The sequence below is a fragment of the Elephantulus edwardii genome, unplaced genomic scaffold (genome assembly GCF_000299155.1).
Source record: "Elephantulus edwardii isolate Elephantulus edwardi_28Jun2011 unplaced genomic scaffold, EleEdw1.0 scaffold00060, whole genome shotgun sequence".
NCBI lineage: Eukaryota > Metazoa > Chordata > Mammalia > Macroscelidea > Macroscelididae > Elephantulus > Elephantulus edwardii.
The window spans coordinates 13,540,038-13,555,121 of NW_006399810.1; the positions used below are offsets into that span (position 1 = coordinate 13,540,038).

At 40.7% G+C, this 15,084-nt stretch overlaps 1 pseudogene; it reads left to right on the forward strand.

The window, feature by feature from the left end:
- The first annotated feature begins 10,037 nt into the window (after positions 1-10,037).
- On the forward strand, positions 10,038-10,734 carry LOC102859016 (annotated as a pseudogene).
- The last annotated feature ends 4,350 nt before the right edge of the window (positions 10,735-15,084 follow it).

The following is a 15,084-nucleotide window of genomic DNA, read 5'->3' on the forward strand; positions in this document are numbered from 1 at the left end:
CCTCCTCAGTTTCAGCAAGCAGGGTTGTGTCGTCTGCATAACGCAGATTGTTGATAGATCTTCCACCAATCCTAAAGCCACGCTTTTCCTCATAGAGCCCAGCCTCCCAGATAATCTGCTCTGCATACAGGTTGAAAAGGTATGGAGACAGGACACATCCCTGGCATACATCCTTCCCAATTTTGAACCATGCAGTGTTGCCCTGCTCTGTTCTGACGACTGCCTCTTGGTCCAAGTATAGGTTTCGCATTAGCATGATTAAATGTTCTGGGATTCCCATTCTTCTCAGAGTCAGCACAGTTTGTTATGATCCACACAGTCATGGTTCAAATCCGTTCACTTTTCTGTGGACCACGGAAGGGCAATCTCTTGTGCGATTTATATATAGACAGTCCCAACTAAACAATACACAGCAACAGGAACAAAATTCAGCTTACTGCCATCAAACTGGAACCCTCCAGCCTGTGTCTGAAGCGGTTAACAGCAAAAGAGAAGAGCGCCCATCTTTCTACATTGAACTGCTAGTGTATTTGAAGGTAATGTAAAAGATAATAAAATTTACCACAAGGTGGCAGCAAACAGCAGTGGTTCCATTTTCTTATTTGAATTTTTACTTTGGTGATTACTCTCAGGCAATTTGCAACATTTAGAACTCTAAAACCAAATTTTTTAAAAAAAAACCAAAAACAACCCAAATCCTTTTTCAAGAAGTAAAATAGTTGAAGTTTTCCCTCAAAAAGTACTTTTTTAAAAAAAAAAATCCATAGTATATAACATTTTTAATGTCAAATATTCCATATTTGGTTTTGTTTTTAAGGATATTGTATTTCTTATGTTATTTTTGTTAGTTGCTGTCAAGTTCATTCCAACTCATAGTGACCCCATGTGTCTCAGGGTAGAACTGTTCTATAGGATTTTCAAGGCTCTGAGCTTTTTGAAGCTTTTTTAAAAAAAAATTATTAATTTTAATGAACATTTACAGAGATTTTGGATTTCCATTCATTCATTAATTGTTGCACTTTTTCTCCCTGCCCCCCTCTTTGAAAAGTAAGAGAAAAATTCTTTCATTGGTATACAATCTCCCCCTGCCCCAGTACACTCCACTATGCAGCCTTAATTCTGGACTCTTGTGGTAACCATAATACCCTATCATATATCGCTTTTAAACTGTTCTCTCATCTATTTCAATGCAGTACACATAATTTATCCAGTTTTTCCTCAGTCTTACCCCAACCCTGATGTCAGTCCCATTCTACAACAGTGGCACCATGCAGTATTTGTCTTTTTGTGACTGAGACATTTTACTCAGCATAATGTCCTCCAGGGTCACCCATTTTGAAGCTTTTTTTTAGGCTTGTCTTAGTATCCAGAGCTGCTCCAGATGGGTTTGAATTGCCTACTTTCAGTTAGTAAATGTAACTGTACCGTCCAGTGATTCCTATTTCTTTTTTTTTTTTAAATTTTATTATTTTTGTATGAGTGTACCATCAAATCAGATCTGACTGGTACAGGAGGAGATTGTTCCTCCTTCCCCCAGCAGAGCATCTGGTGGATTCGAACCGTGCGCCTCCGGGAAGTGATTCCTATTTCTAATAGACATTGAAAGCAAATATTTAAAAACACTACCAGTTAGTAAAAATCTTTGCTCTTGTTTTGAGGTGTCCTTGAGTTGATCAGAACTGACAACAACTTTGAACAACAGATGAAAGCTTTATCCAATCTTTTGCCATCCTCCTGATCTCTGACAATTCATGCCCATTGTTATAATCCTTGTTCCAATCCATCTTGTTGAGGATCTTCTTCTATTTTGCTGACTCCCACCCTTTGAAGCATGATGACCTCCAGTGATTGACCCCTCCTGACAACATGCCCACTGTGAGATGAAGTTTTACCATTCTTGCCTCCATCGAGTACCCTTGTTGCACTTCCTACAAGACAGACTGACTTGGTTTTTGGCAGTCTACGGTATATGCAGTACACTTCACGAACACCACAATTCAGTCTTTCTCAGTAATTGTCTGACTTTCAGATGCACAGAAGGCAATTGAAAATACCATGGCTTGGAGCAAGCACACACACCATTTTTTTTTTACACCATTTTATTGTTTTGGTCCCCCCCGACTTGTCATGTACCGTAGAATCAGATCTGACTATCATGGGAGAAGATTGCCCCTCTTTCTCCAATGGAGCATCTAGTGGATTCGAACTGTGGACCTTCAGGAATGCAGCACAGCTTCTTGCCATTCAGCCACCAGAGCTCCCTCACCTTAGTCTTTAAACTGATAAGCATCCTTGTTCTTTAGCACTTTAAAATGGTCCTTGACAACAGATTTGCCCAAAGCAACATGTTCTTTGCCTTCTTGACTACTGCTACCATGAGCACTGTTTATGGTTCCAAGTAAAATGAAATCATTGACAACTTCAGTATTTTCTCCATCTACTGTGATGTTACCTACTAATCCAGTGGGGAAATTTTCTGAGTTGTAAACCATATCAAAGGCTGTAGTTTTCACCTTCTTTTGTAAAAGCATTAAGATTTCTTTCTGCAAGCAAGGTTGTACCATCTCCGTAAAGCAGGTTATTGATGGGTCTTCCTCCAATTACGATGCCACCTTCTTCATAGAATCTAGTCTTTTAAATGATTTGCTCAGCATACAGATTGAATAGGTGTGGAGAAAGAATACAACCTTGATACATATGTCCCTGATTTTAAACCATACAGTGTTCTCTTATTCTTTCAAATGACTGCTTCTAGGTATATGTACAGGTTTCACATGAGTGCAATTAGTTCCTGGGTTATATAAATCTTAAATTCTTTACCAAACTTGGATTTCTGACATACACCTTAGACATTCACCCCCTTATTAAAAAACCATTCTTGGAGAACTTGGCACATGCCAGTCAGTTCAAAGGACTGTGGGTACACTGATGGATTCAAGAAAGGCACACTGTTCTCTCCTTTTGGACGGCACCTGCTGAACAGGAAGAAATAGTTCAAAGACACAGCTGTGTCTATGTAACTGCAGGTAGGGCTTCAAAGGAAGTTTTCTATTTCTTTGCTGAGAGACTGAGAGGGTGAGTGGTTTCTGGTTTGAACAAGAGGTCCCTGGGGCCTTTGCCCTAACAGGGTAGAATGAGTGACATAAAGTTGGAGAATCCTCACTTCACAGAACTTTCCGACATCATTCAGGATAGAAGTTTCTTTGAACAAATAGTGGCCCTCTCTCCAGCAGTGACTGTATGTGTGGTCATGGGGAGGTCACTTCAGGTCTCTGAGAACTGTGCTGCTGTTCTCCAGAGTTTTTACTGCTATGGGCTTTTCTAACACCTAAGAAAGGGGAGACGGCCTGAAATGGCAAAGTTGGAGAGTTTCTCACGAAAGAAAATTTGAGGAGAAAATTCTCTTGGTGTGAGGTATAAGCATGAGTGAATTGGCTGTCCTGTCCTGTTATTCGTAGTGAACTCAGCATTTTCTGAACATGGTTTATGTGGTTTTTCCAGAGAAGAAGCTATGAGAACAGAAAAATCAAATACAAGTGTGTAGTACTGCGAGTTGGGGCCATCTCTGACTACATACACCTGTGGTTCCATAAATATTTTTGTTTGTTTTTGAGGGAAAGTGGCTCTCATTTTGTTTCTCATTTCCCATTAATGGATTTCAAAGGAGTACTGGTAGCTTACTGCTTAATGTGCAGGTCGACACAGAGACAGCACTAGCCCCTCAGCAGAGAGACCAAGGGTCTGGTTGGAAGTGACTGGACGCAGTGGGTTTTCATTTTTTTTTCCCAGTAGAGGCACAGAGCAGGTGAACAGCCTGTCAAAGATCCCAAAGTAAGTGGCATGTGGAGACTTAAACCTGGATCTGTCTCTCAGTTCTGCTTTCTTAACTGCAGCTTCATGATCCATTGTTGTGACTTTATATTCAGTGCGGAGTGTAGTTTCCAGTCAGCTTGAGATTTTGTGCTGTTACAATCAGGTGAACACATTTCTTCCCCAGCCATCACTCTGGGTATTAAGACCCTTTGGGGGGCGGGTTATCTCTGTTACTGTGTTGGGTTATACAACTCCCTCACAGACATACATTTACAATACATACTATATTTATTTCAGTATTTTCCTGGTTAATTTATTATATCGCCTTTCCCTGGTTTATAGTTTGAAAGATCCCCAACTCCCAGAATGAACAAGCAGCAGGGCTCAGGGTGTGCATCTTAACCCCACTGTGGCGCCTCTTTTCCCTCCGGGTTTTACGTACCACCCAGCAGCCTTGTCCTCCTTCCAGTGCTTGGCAGCACCTACTGGGCACCTCCACTCCTGCAGCGGTCATTGCCCAAGTACTTTTGGGAAATTGGTTCTATGTGGCAGCTGCACATGATTTAAGCCACTTCATCAACAGAGTAAGGTACCCTGGTTAGAATCCACCAGCTGCTCCGAAGGAGATGGGTAATCAGTCTTCTCCCGTGTGACTTACTACCTCTGAAAACCTGCTGGAGGGTCAGCTACAGTTTGGTCTGACTCAGCTGTATGTAACAACAACATTGACAGAATGGCAACATCTTGGGTTACCCCCATCTGTCCAGCCAGCCCAGCCCCTGCAAGGCCTAGCTGCACCCCTGGGAAGTGGATGTGGCTCTGAGGCTTTGCACAGTGGATTCCCATAAAAGGTCTTGTTGTCATAAGGCTTATAACTTTATAAGGATTCATAATCCCATAACGTTTTGTTCCCATAAGGCTATATGGGGATATTGCTTGAGGATTGCCTGGCCATAATATTATGTTCATGCAATATCCAAATTGCATAATGTCCCTTTTCACAGAACACGTTGTTAATCACGTTAAGCAGTGATACCCATAAATATATAAACCAGACAAAAACAACCCCTAGGCAGTGGCAATGATATAATTAGAAATTATTTGGAATTCTGATTACTCCATTGTGATGAGAGACCTTTAGAAAATGATAATAAAAAAATTCCAAATTCCTGCGATGGTCCTATTAGTCATAAAGCAAAGACTTTTTTACCTACCTAAAAGTCATCTTTTTCTTTTAAGTATATATATGATTACACTTATAAATGTTGAATCCATATAGTAAGATAAGATTATAGGGACACTATTGTGTGATCAGGAAACCATATTTATTCAAACATTTTAAACCCGTGTTTTGTTCGTTAAATGAAGAAGACCTGAAAGAAGAGCAGGCTTTTTCTATCCTAAACTTAAATTTAAGTGATTTTTCTCCCTTTCTCCTGTAGAGGGCAATATAAACTTCTAAAAGAAAAACTCTTGGTTGCCTTGATTTTGCTATTAACCTCCTGAGGGAATGAGTGAGTTCTGATGGCCTAGTCCTTGGCTCAAAGGTAGCTGCCTCGGTGGTCTATTTGAATGCCTCAAAGGCTCCACGAGAGGAAGACAGGCACTCTCATGTGGGATGCATTGCCGGGTGTGTGGGGTGTGTGGGGTGTGTGGGGGTGGAGTGCGTCTTGAGAAGTCTGGCGAAGTTATTAGGGTTGTTATTAGGGGCTGTAGACTTGAGATTTGCCTATGTGACTCTGGCATAGTGGATGTGGCATCAAGACTGGAGGGAGACTCATCAACAACCTACAATATGCACATGACACAACCTTACTTGCTGAAACTGAAGAAGACCTGAAGTGCTTGCTGCAGAAGGTCGGCAGTAATCTTCAATATGAATTGAAGCTCAACATCAGTAAGACAAAGATTCTCACCACGGGACCAATTGGCAGCACTATGATAGACGGAGAAGAGATTGAGGTTGTTAACAATTACAGCTTGCTCAGCTCCACAACCAACACTCTCAATACCAGCAGTCAGGAAATCAAAAGATGAATTGCACTGAGAAAATCTGCTGTCATGGATCTCTCCAGAATGCTGAAAAGCAACAGTGTCAGTCTAGAAACTAAGGTGCACCTACTCCAGATCATGTTCTTTGCAATTACTTGTTATGCTTCAGAGAACTGGACAATGACTAATGATGACAGAAAAAGAATCTATGCCTTTGAGTTGTGGTGCTGGAGAAGAGTCTTGAATATAACATAGACTGCCAAGAAAACAAAGAGGTTAGTACTCTTATTCAATACCACAGTTCAAAAGTGTCAAGTTTTATTCTGTTGTCCTTATTCACTGCCCAACTTTCAGATGCATATGAAGTAATTGAAAAGACTGTGATTTGAATTGGGTGCACCTTAGTCTTTAAACTGATAGCTTTGCTCTCTAGCACTTTGGAGAGGTCCTCAACAGCAGATTTCCCCAATGCAATAACAATTTTTGCTTTCTTTACTGCTGTTTACCATAGGTGTTGAGTGCGGATCCAAGTGAAATAAAGGAAGGGACAAACTGTGCTACCCAACTGTCTCCCATGGCCTTTCCCAGAAGGCTTATCCTCACTGGATGCTTTCCTCAGTGTTAAATAATGGCTTTCCAACTAGGGTCCTCAGCCACGTTTTTTATCACCCAGCAGATGGCTTCTTGTTAATGTTCTTTGTTTTAAGCCAAATAGCTCACCTTTGAAAAATAAAGAGTAAATGAAGGGGAGATTATTTTACATATAGGGAGCATGAAATACAGGAAATCGTCTGATTGGATTTTGTCAGTTACTAAGGGTCCATTAATAAGGTTCTTGCTGTAATAAAGGAGTCCCCAGGTGCTGCGAATCATCAGATGTGACCTAAAAGATGTCTAAATCCACCCAGAGGCACCTTGAAAGAAAGGTGTGATGATTTATTTTTGAAAAGTCAACCATTGAAAACCCAGTGGAGCACAGTTCTTGCCTGGTCCATGTGGGACTGCCAGGGGTTGGAATAAACTCAGTGGTATCTGCTATGGTACCATGCTGAAGATTCTGGCTGTACTTCACCTTCAAGAAAAGCAGAGAGATTATGACACAATTCTGGACACAATTCTGGACACAATTGATAGGAAAATGAAGTCTTTGATTAATACATTTTCCCCCCTTACATCCCAAGCCACAAATGCTATTACTGTGTTCATATATACAGAGTATATCTTTCCAGCATCATACTTGTAACAAGATAAACCAGTCAGCATGGAGTTGAGTCACTGATGGCGCCCTGTATGTGCCAAGGTAGAACTGAGGCACCAAAGCTTTCCAAAGACTGTTTTTCTGAAAGTCCGTCTCTGTAGACTTCTTTATATCCAGAACACTTTACAATCCTACTTCATTTTAGAAATCATGAACATAGGAGAGGGCACTTGGGAAGCAATAAGCAGCATTACTGTGTATAAGTATTTAATGAAAGTATTTGATGAGTCCATGCATATTTATATTGATGTGGTATTGTTTGCCATCAAGTTGGAACCCACCCACAGCTGACCATCTGGTGGGTTTTCAGAGGGGGATTGCTCATATTTCTTACATGGAACAGCTGGTGCATTTGAACTGCATGCCTTTGGGCTTGCAGCACAGCTTCTTAACACGAGGCCACCAGAGCTCCCTACTTCCCTTTAAATTACAGATCAAATCCTACCTATTTGTAAAGCTTTTCTGATTCTCTAAGTTATAATTACTTCCTCACTTTTCTCACCCATATAACAGCACCTTACTCTTATTAAGCATTTATTTCATTCTGTCTTAACCTAATCAATTGTTTGCACATCAGGTTCTCCTATTAGATTTGTGAATTCCTGGAGTGTAGAGATCATGTTTAATTAATCCTTGAGACCCTAATCTACATGCACATGTGTGTCTCTCGTCCACAATTTGTATACAATAGGCCATTGTTAAACTATGCTTGTAGAATTGATTATTTCTTAAGGCAGTATATTTCATCTCGAAAGCTCTACATTTAATTCTGTGCCATCTTGAAAATTCATTTAGGCAGGATATTCGATTCTTTGGCATTTTACTTGCCCAAAGTTTTACTTTGCTTCTCTGCAAATGGCAAGCTAGGAAATGCATCTCCTTGAGTCTTTGCTTCGACCACACTCACTTCAGGTTTTGCACATCTTTCCTTCTAAGAATTCTGTGATCGTGGCTCTGTAAATGTTAACCAGTGTCCCTGGGCAACTTAGGCAAGTGGCTGGCATGAACATCACAAAGAAGACCTGATTGACAAATGCAGAGATGGCAATGCCTTTGGGCTGGGTGCTGCTCTGACCTCGCTTCTTGTCAATACCCAGGGATCACAGGGATGCAGCACGGGAGGAGTGCCTGTCTGTTGTCCTTGGTGGATGGCTTTCAAGGACTGTGATATGGTGGTCTCTGTTCATGGTACTGGTATTCTGAAATGCATGACCTGGTCTTGGGGCAGCACTCTGGTTTATGACAGAAGGGGTGGTGAGTCACATACAGTGTGGTTATTTATTGGTAGCTCTCTGGATTTACAACTGGCTTCTCCCAGCTGCAGGACTAATTCGGTATCTACTGGCTGCCTGGCTTCCCTTAACATAGTTTTCAAGTAGAGGTGAACATAAGCAATGGTATATTTCTTTCACCACCAGTCCACCAGTTTATTGTACTGTGATAGCTTGTATGCTGCTTTGATCAAATACTAGGCAAGTTATCTCTAGTGGACAAATTTCGGCAGAACTTCCAATTGTTGTGTGCTGTCGAGTTGGTACCAATTCATAGCTGACCAGCAGGTTTTTGGAGGCAGTAAATCGCATGGGAAGAGATTGCTCATTTTTCTTTCATAGAGCATCTGGTGGAGTCAAACCACGTTACCCTCAGGTTTGCAGTTTCTTACCACTTGGTCAACAGAGCTCCATCTTCCAGAGACTGAAAGAAAAGCTTCTTGTCCTATTTCCAAAAACTAGCCAGTGAAAGCCTATTGAGTCATAACAAAATATTGTCTCATATACTGCCGTAAGATGACCACAAATACAACGATGACCATGAAGATGGCATAAGAAAAGGCAATGCCTTGTTCTATTGTACATAAACTCACCATGAATAGGAGCTGAATTAACAGAATACTTGTTCTCATTTAGCTCTACATTAAATTGTTTTTCCTGACAGTTCAGTGTCACTGTTCTACTCCCTTTCCTATTTGTGTTCCACGTCAATTGAAGACTCTTCTTCCGTTGGGGGAGTGGCTTCTGTCAGTAGTCTTCAAACTGAACCAGGTAGACCTGAAGACTTTCCAAGAGATGTATGGACACCTTCCCAGAGCCTCCACTTGTGTGCTTTCTCCTGAAGTAGATCTGCCTGTAGATTAAGCCTCCTGGAGGCCAGGCTTCATGTGGACCTTCCTTTCTTTCCCCCCATTATAGACACTCTTTTCCTACATTGTTGTTGAGTTCTGTGGAGTCCATCCCAATTCATAGAGACCCTGAGTTCAACAGAATGAGGTCCTGTGCCATCTTCACAATTTCTGCTATACTCAAGCCCACTGTGGCAGTCACAGTGTCAATCCACCTCATTAAGAGTTCTTCCTCTTTTTCACTGACCCTCTCCTTGAGCAAATATGCTCCTTTTCTTCAAAGACTAGTCCTTTGCCATAACATGCCCACAGTATGTGAGATGAAGACTCATCAACCTTAGTTTTCAAGACCATTCTGATAGCATTTCTTCCGAGACAAGTCTTGGATTTTTTTCCTTTCAGTAGTCAATTATTGTTATGTGCCATCAAGTCACCTGCAACTCATAGCAACCCTATGAACCCTGCCCTTTCCTGAGCCAACCTCATTGTTTTTGACATACCTACCCTCATTACCCTAGTCACTGAGTCAATCCATCTCTCTGAGAGTCTTCCTCTCTTGTACTGTCTCTCCACCCTCCCAAGCATGATGTCTCTCTCCAATGATTGGTCCTTCCTTGTAATAGCTCTGACAGAGCTTCAAAATCCTGGCCTCCAAAGAGTAATATTCTTCACTAACACCACAACCAAAAGGTATCAGTCTTCCTTATTAATTATTTAGCTTTCATATGCTTATAAAGCAGTTAGATATATCATGGTGTGCATAAGGTGCACCTTAGTTCTCAAAGTGATTCCCTTGCTCTTTTCCGTTTTCAAGAGGTCTTTGGGACTGTGTGTGCTCCTTCTCCAATGTCCAGGATGTGGCCACAAGGCATGGCGATGCCCTCAGCCTGGCTGCAGCCCAGACATAGGAAGAATACCTATCTTTTTATCTATTATTTAATCCAGTTCTGTGGTCACTTTACAAATATGACAGACAGACTCTTTACATTTGGGGAAGATTCAATAGTTGACAGTTTTTATGCTATTGGACTCGTGATGCAACTTTCAGTCCATTTTCCTTCTGGAGTTGCTGCATTTATTTGTTGGCATCAAATCAAACCATCTTCTCCCCAGGTTTCTACAGCTAACAGAGAGAATAACAATTTTCTTTGTGGTCATCACCAGTTGAGAGGAAACTCAAGAGAAATCGGTGTGTGGTGTGTGGTGTGTGTTTTATTCCTCTTTTGGAATCTGTAGACTATGGTGAGGTACATCTACAGCATGCTCCCAGTCGCAGGGATCTCCTGTTCCATCTTGATGTGTTTCAGCCACTCTGGATGCCGATTTATCCTCTGTCTGTTCTTATTAAAGCACCTGCCATCTATCAGTCACTGCCTTATTTTGAATCATCTGGTACATACTCCATCAGGTTGCCTTTGACGTGTTCATTGATTTCCCATATGTGCTGAAAAGATAGCTCATTTATAGGTATGTATTTTACCTACAGTCAGAAAGAAGAGATGTCATTAAAATCTTGCCCATTCAGAAGAAGAAAATACAAAGTCCATCATGACTAAGAAAGGCCAGTCTTAACAGATTCAGCTTCAGAAAATACAATAGCAGCAGCGCCCTGGTGGGAAAGTAGTTACATTTGACAAACAACTGTAATAGGAGATAATTGCATAGCCCTCAAATCCTCCAGATGTGCCATTGTGTGTGTTTCTCACAAATTGTATTTTGAAACATATACTTTGCACAATTTCTTCACTATAGCTATGGATTTCATTCAAGTTACATTTATATTATATAATGTCTGATTATTTTCCTGTAAACGGAAAAAAACCCCTTTCAAACTCAGTTCCATTAACTTGACAAGGGTAATAAAAGATCAGCTGGTGAAGATTTACTTAGACTGGGAGACTGAAACTCATAATTTCTACTAACTTCTTAATCAGGATGCATACTTGTATTTGTAGCTGATGTCACTGCCCAAATAGCTTGTAATTTAATATCCACCATAAGCATTAGACACAATTAGAAAAATAAAGATTTCTCTAAATTCTGGAAAATCATTCATTAATATCACATAAGTTATTTAACTTTTAAAATGATAAAACAAGTATAATATGCAGAAAACAGATTATGAACTTTTGGGACATATACTAATAATGCTAATTTAATTCTAGTATCAGCTCACATGCATCATTTACAGGGAAAGAAAAGGTACAAAACTGCAGTAAATAATTTACAATAGGTAAGAATACTAAGAACTAGTGATAGGTTCAGATTATTAATGAATTAATTCTTATTCCCAACTATTACCAAATTCATCGCTTAATTTGAAGACTATTTCTTTCCTTGAAGATCTAAAAAGCATTATGTGAATACTAATAAAATGACTTGTATATCATAAAAAAAGAGGTCTTTGGGATCAGGTTCACTCATTGTAAATGGTTTGATTTCTTGACAGATGCTTCTATGCCTATTGACTGTTAATTAAATGCAATGAAATTCTTGACAGTGGCAATCTTTTCTCCATTTATCAACATGTGACTTATTGGTCCAGGTGTGAGGAGGATTTTTGTGTTGTTTATGTTGAGACTATACCAAAGGCTTTAGTCTTTAAATGTCATCAGTAATTGCTGCAAATATTCTGTATTTTCCGCATGCAAAGTTGTGTCCTCTCTATATTACAAGTTGTTAATGAGTCTTTCTCAAGTCCTGATACCGGGTTCTTTTTTCAAATTGTCTAGCTTCTCAGATTATTTACTCACCATGCAGAGTGAACAGTTATGATGAAAGGATACAACCAGATACATACCTTTTTATTTTAATTTTAAAACTCACAGTATCCCTTGTTCTGCTTCTTGGACTATAGACAAGAGCTATAGACATGAGCTCAATTAAAGGTCTGGATTTCTGATTCTTCTCAATGTTGTCCATAAGTTGTTATGATCTCCATGGCCAAATCCCTTTAAAAAATCAAGAAAACATTGGTCTCCTACACTATATACTAGAGTCAGAAAATCAAAAGGGCCGAACTCGCTCAGCATTTCTTAAGCTCAAGGAACTGAAGAACAGATTCAAACCTAGAGTTGCTATAATCAAGGATGCTTTGGGCAGATTATTAAATGATCCAGGAAGTATTAAAAGAAGATGGAAGGAATATACTGAGTCATTATATAGAAAGGAATTGGCAGATATAGAGGAATTTAAAGAAATAACATATGAGCAAGAGCCTATGGTGATGAAGGAAGAAGTTCAAGCTGCTTTGAAGGAAATAGCAAAAAATAAGGCCCCAGGAATAGATGGTATACCAACTGAAGTATTTCAGATAACAGATGTTGCCCTGGATGTGCTTACCAAGTTGTGCCAAGAAATCTGGAGAACAACCACTTGGCCAACTGACTGGAAGAGATCTATATTTGTTCCCATTCCAAAGAAAGGTGACCCAACTGAGTGTGGAAACTACAGAACAGTGTCATTGATTTCACATGCAAGCAAGATTCTACTGAAGATCATCCAAAAACGATTAGAACAGCACATCAGCAGAGAACTGCCGGAAGTCCAGGCTGGGTTTAGAAGGGGTCGTGGTACTAGGGATATTGTTGCTGATGTTAGATGGATCTTGGCTGAAAGCAGGGAATACCAGAAGAATGTCTATCTGTGTTTCATTGATTATGCAAAGGTATTTGACTGTGTGGATCATAACAAACTCTGGCTGACTCTGAGAAGAATGGGAATCCCAGAACATTTAATTGTGCTAATACGAAACCCAAACTTGGACCAAGAGGCAGTAGTCAGAACAGAGCAGGGTAACACTTCATGGTTCAAAATAGGGAAGGGTGTACGCCAGGGATGCATCCTGTCTCCATACCTTTTCAACATGTATGCAGAGCAGATTATTTGAGAGGCTGGGCTCTATGAGGAGAATTGTGGCATCAGGATTGGTGGAAGGTCTATTAACAATCTCCGTTATGCAGATGACACAACCCTGCTTGCTGAAACTGAGGAGGACCTCATGCACTTGCTGCGAAGGGTCAAGGACTGCAGCCTTCAGTATGGACTAAGACTCAATGTCAAGAAGACAAAGATTCTTGCCACTGGACCAATTGGCAGCGTCAGGATGGATGACGAAGAGATTGAGAGTGTTCACAGCTTCACTTTGCTCGGCTCCACAGTCAACACTCTTGGTACCAGCAGTCAGGAAATCAAAAAGCGTATCGCGATGGGAAAGTCTGCCGTTAGGGACCTCTCAAAGGTACTCAGGAGCAACAGTGTCTCTCTGGAGACTAAGGTGTGCCTGATACAGGTCATGGTATTTGCAATCGCTTGTTATGCATCAGAGAGTTGGACAATGACTAGGGAGGACAGAAGGAGAGTGGATGCTTCTGAGCTGTGGTGCTGGAGAAGGGTACTGAATGTACCATGGACTGCCAGGAAAACAGATTCATCTTGGAGAGGATTAAACCAAGCTACTCCTTGGAGGCAAGGATTCTGGGGCTTAGTCTGACATACTTTGGACATGTTGCCAGGAGGGACGGGTCCTTGGAGAGGGACATCATGCTTGGGAGGGTGGTGGGACAGCGCAGGAGGGGAAGACCCTCTATGAGATGGACTGATTCGGTGACTGGGGTAATAGGGATGGCTGTGAAAGATGCGGTGCGGTTGGCGCAGGATAGAGCAGGGTTTAGAGCTGTTGTGCATAGGGTCGCTATGAGTCGGAAACGACTTGATGGCACATAACAACAAACACTATATACTAAAGGATTTTTATCTCCAACCTTAACAGAGATGCTTTGTTCAGAGGTGTAAAGCTTCCAGAGCATCAAACAATGGAGTGATTGAAAATACTGAAGTTATAAAGGCCATCATTAAATTAAGGATCAATAGTCTCACAGAAAGGCTTTGTTTGCTTTCCCTGAGACATATTTTTATTGCAGGCAAAGCGTGACATTGGAAGAAGTGTACTTTGGCATGTGTTGGGATGTTTTAAATTCAGATATATTGTAGGATGTGGAAACAGAGATGATGACTGATTTTGATTAATGACCTTACCTCTTTCTTTCCCTGATTACTGTCAAAGATTGCATTGTTTTAGAGAGATTTCTGGGTAAGCAAGCAAGGAGTTGACTGGTTGGTAACTCCTGGGAAGAGTATTACCTTAATTTATCCTGGTGACAAACTTGGGACAAGGCTTAATGCATTATGCATGAAGTTATTTCTCTTACACCAATGGTAGAGATCTTGAAGATGGTACAAGACAGGGCAAAGTTTGCTCAACAGTTCTTGGGGTATAAATCATAGTAGATTCAACAGCACCTGACATACCACACCATAGTTGCCTTTGATTGACATTGAGATCTCAGATGTACCAGAGTGTAAGTAACTCCATAGCGTTGACAATGGCTGATGCTGGGGGACAAGATCACCAGGCCTTTGGTCTGAAGTACTTCTAAATGGATCCTCAGGCTAGCAGAGAGGCACACTGTTGTTTGTAATGGGGTTGCTACCTAGATCTCTTAGCATGAGAATATTTAAGACTGATAATTTTTCTATTGGATTATTTACCTTTATCTTGTTGTGGTGCTCAAGTATTTTATAAACTCTGGATATAAGTCCCCACCCTGTTGGAGAAGTTTTTGGATGTGCATAGGGATTTGATTCTTAGAAGATCTCATTCATCTACTTTACCTTCTCCTGGTTGCAGGTTTTTCAGGATACTTTTAAGACTGTTTATGTTGTGGATTAGGACTTCTAGGGGCACAGGATATGAACAGACACTTCACCAAAGAAGACATTCAGATGGCTAATAAGCACATGAAGAAATGTTCAAAATCCCTAGCTCTAGGAGAGATGCAAATTAAAACAACTATGAGATATCATCTCACCCCAGTCAGAATAGCAAAATTTAACAGAACAG